This window comes from Arachis hypogaea, chromosome 3 (genome assembly GCF_003086295.3).
Source record: "Arachis hypogaea cultivar Tifrunner chromosome 3, arahy.Tifrunner.gnm2.J5K5, whole genome shotgun sequence".
Lineage (NCBI taxonomy): Eukaryota > Viridiplantae > Streptophyta > Magnoliopsida > Fabales > Fabaceae > Arachis > Arachis hypogaea.
In genome coordinates, this window is record NC_092038.1 from 12,069,045 (window position 1) to 12,073,304 (window position 4,260).

At 30.1% G+C, this 4,260-nt stretch overlaps 1 long non-coding RNA gene across 3 annotated transcripts; it reads right to left on the minus strand.

Annotated features, from left to right (window-relative positions):
• Positions 1-351: 351 nt before the first annotated feature.
• On the minus strand, positions 352-2,523 carry LOC112789523 (uncharacterized). 3 transcript variants are annotated; one of them, XR_003196281.3, is made up of 7 exons: positions 2,288-2,523; positions 1,354-1,576; positions 1,166-1,232; positions 989-1,059; positions 815-888; positions 720-731; positions 466-603 (listed from the first exon to the last, which is right to left on the minus strand). It is a non-coding gene; the product is annotated as an uncharacterized lncRNA (long non-coding RNA). The 3 variants fall into 3 exon arrangements; XR_011879537.1 differs by lacking the exon at positions 720-731 and having other exon boundaries at positions 352-603; XR_011879536.1 differs by lacking the exon at positions 466-603 and having other exon boundaries at positions 656-731.
• Positions 2,524-4,260: the final 1,737 nt, after the last annotated feature.

Genomic DNA, 4,260 nt, shown 5'->3' on the forward strand with positions numbered 1-4,260 from the left:
AATTTTTAGATTTTTTTTAATTATACTCACTCTTTTAGAAATAACAACTTATCCATTTTCTAAAATTTCAAATTATTTTTATTGTACATAATATAAATATACTAAAATTAATTATTACAAAATAAATTATTTTATTAAATTCAAAATATTTATAGACAAATTTCTCCTAAATTAAAAATATTCAATGTGTTAATTTGCACTTTTAATTGTAGGGGTTGAAGTGCAGATGCTTTATAGTTCAATTTCTCGTAATTCTTACAGTGTAATACCTGAGCTAGGAATAATTTCTTATCAATCAACAAAAATCAGCCAACTTCTAACTAGAAGCTATACAATAATAAGCGGCGGATATATGAAATCAACAAAAACATGTCTTCTTGAATTACTATGAGATGGGTACATCGGCCAAAAATAAAAATACATTTACCCCACTCATGAATAGGGAGTGGAGTTGCTTATATCTTGTCTTTCTCTAAACATACATTATCCATACTAGGCTCTGTAAAAATCCAGCAGTTACTCATCTCACAATGGTCCAAAATAATCCAAAACAAGCTAGTGTTAATTCAAGTAGGCAACTTTAGTTTTGAATTGTTCTTCCAGCTGCAAAACAAAATTTTTCATATTACCTACTTGTTGTACAGCCGTGGCAGAAATATGATTTAACTTAATGGGTAAATAGTAAAAGAAATCAACATAGAGAGCTGTCTGAACCACACCTGAGACACAAGCTGCATAAACAAGAAAGAAATCAGAATATTACTAGAGTAGAAACACATTTTAAAAGGTAGTTCTAATTTTCAGCATTTATTACCTATCCATAGGGTGAAACGTGGCTCTGTCAAATAGCGGTATATCCAGTTCAGAATGTAAAATGCACGATATGCACTGCATCCCAAAAATGGTTAGTATTTCCTTCTATATGTTAGCCTCAATAAAAACTATAGTCTAAGAAGTTCAAATTGACAAATCTGGATAACTTTCTTACTTTCTCAATACACTCAATCCGAAATCAGAGACTTTCAAGTTTCCGAATGCATCAAGAAGAAGGTTTTCAGGCTATAAATAAAAAGAAAACAACTTTATCAGGATCAAAACATAATAAGGCCAACAAAAATTACAACAAGATTATAGTTAACTTTATCTGTAATATATTATCTTTCACCTTCAAGTCTCTGTAGTACGCATTCTTCTTGGTAACCCTAAATCATTTAGCTTCATCGGTAACCTAGCTGATATAAATTCAAGATAAATGAAAAAACCAAGCGTAACTTAAAACAAAAGGAATCAAAGGAACAATTAACAATAATTGGGAAGATAAGTAAACAAAGAAGGCTAAAGCGTAAGGTTGACCTCTTCAACTATTCTATGTTTGAGAATGATGGATTTAGTCATGGTCTTAATGGCAATGCTGTCTTTAGTGTCGGTGTTTTTGGCAAATTTGACCTTGGTGAAAATACCTTTGCCGATGGTTCTACCAACCTTATATTTGCCAATCTTATTCCTTACCTTCTTCATTGTTTCGCAATAATCATTTGCATCTCCTCCGTTATCAACTAAATTTTTCTTCCAACAGCTAAAAAAAAAGGTACAAGTATCAGAAACAAGAGTAAGATTCGTGGATTAAGAATCCAATAGTAGTAAAAAAGACGTAAATTAAGGAGATGAAGAAGATTTAAAAATACCATGCTTTTGCATCACTAAAAAGAATTTAAAAACCAATTTTAGTAATGGCCTAAATAATCATAGACCTAGCGCTTCCTCGCTTCTCGGCATTGTACATGTTCTGAGAGCATCATTCAAGTCATCACCATTGTTGCAGTTAACAATTTCATAATTAAAAAAAATTAATAATATTGACTCAAACCAAGGTTGTGCAGACCAAAATCCTAATTTAGAAGAGAAAAACAGAAAGGAACATTCGACAGCGAGAAATCATTCAATTTAACCATTATTTCAGAAATTAAGTATCTTAGAATAAGCAAAAATTGACAAACTCAAACAAAAACCAGAAAACCTAACAACCATATTATTAACAAAAGTACAAAACAAACAAAATTAAATTGAAGCAGCAGTGCGTATCAATGACAACGGAGGAATCGAAAGTGATGGTGACGGAGGAATCGGAAGTGACGGCAATGGAAGAAGGAAAGTGAGCTTAGAAAGAGAGCGACAGAAAGCTCGAAGAGACATGTTGATCTCGAATATATATATATATATATATATATATATATATATATAGAGAGAGAGAGAGAGAGAGAGAGAGAGAGAGAGAGAGAGAGAGAACCTTCGCGATGGCGACACCACGGGGTCAATACTTTCTTCATGCAACGGCGACGAGAAGAGAAACGATGAGAGCTAAGAAGAGTTCGACAATGAGAAGAGTGCGACGGCACCTACAGTTTATGGTTAGGTTTCTCAGAGAGTAAGAGTTGGGCGATGAGGGATGGTGATGGTGGCTTGGTTTAGGGTTAGGTTTCTCAGAGAGTAAGAGAAAAGGGGTGAAGTAGGTGTGTCGTGTGTGGGTCTTTATTCTTCTTTCCACTAATTGTTATAAAAAAAATTAATAAGAATAATATCGGTCATAGTACAATGGCCACTAAAAAATTTTCGTTAAAGGTAGTTTTTTTTATATTTTAAAAAAAATAATACCAGCCATAATATTATGGTCACTAATTTTTTTATTAAAAGTAGTTTTTCTTATATTTTTAGTGGCAATAATAATAATAATTTCCATTATAATATATAATATTAATGACAAATATATAATAATCACAAAATCCTAATTTAAATAAAAAATAGTAGCCATTGTATTATTGTCGCTAAAATTTTTTCGCTAAAACTAATTATTCTTGTAGTTTAAATGCCAACTTCCTGAATGGGGAGATTAATGAGCCATTCAACCTGATCTCTAACAATTCTACTAAAAAAAATGTTAAACCCTGATGACACAAAACTCTTCTTTCACTCTGTGGAATTACAAAAAATTCTAACTCTCTCCTTTAAAAAATTCGCTGATAACACTTCACTTGAAAGAAGAAATTGGTTCTGAGGGAACTATTAACAGCATTTTGACAGCGTCGTGATAAAAAATTAACTGTTGAAATAAGTTTTGTTACTCATTTTTTTGCCATTATATGTGTATGATAAAATTAAATATGCTTTTATTTACATTCTTTACCTTTAAATATGTTTTGAAAACTATAATTTAGAATATAATTTATATTTAAATTTTGCATGATGGACTGATTTAGAACATGACCTAAGCCATTGGAATCACAATGTCGGAACAAAGAGACAAGCTATCTTAATTGATTATGTTTCGCCTCTTCCTCGGAGAAAGAAAATCAAAAAATTTCCAATTATGGTTCTTGCGAATCGAATCATCCATATAATATACAAAAAGAAACTCCAGATATTTGATATCTTTCTCTTTGAATGAGATCTTAATTCCAACGACGGTTTCATTAGATATCTTACAACTAGAATCTCTATTTTTTCCGATCCAGTTTTTCTACCACCGCGAACTCCAATTAAATTCAGGCATGATACATTTTTAGTTATTGGAAGAATTCGAGTACTCTCTTTTAAATTTAGAAAAGAGTTCTCAAAAATTTTTTTTTGGAAGACTAATATTTAAACAAATTGGTAACTCATTGTGCGACACTCTACAACAAATATAATGTTACGTCCGTTTTCATTGTTATCATTAATAATATATTTATCGATATATAATCTGAACATTTAATAAATGAACAAAGTTTATATATAATCTGATTCTCTGTGAAGATGGAGAACTTTAAATACCTTCCCCTCTCTATTAGCTCTACAAGGATGGATCCCAATATATAAATAAAGAAATAAAATATATGTTAAGAAACGTTATAATTTATAAGATTGCACGTATGTTTGAAAATAATAAAATCTTTTAAATTAAGGATCGAATTTTTGACCTCTTAAATCAAAAGGTCTAATACTATGTTATGATACCACTCATTCTAAAAGCTTCAATTGATAATAAAAGATAATACTAATAATTATATCTCTAATACTTTCTAAACTTTTATTATACACATTATACAAATATTTTATTGACTCCTCATACTTTTCCTTTATAATTATATTCAGAGGTGAAGATTTTTTTATCAGTATAAACATTTCCATGGTATTAAAGTATTGTTATTATGTTATCAAACTTTTATGCCATAGTAGTGTTTATTATGAAACTATTTTAAAATATATTAACTATTGTTATTGTTG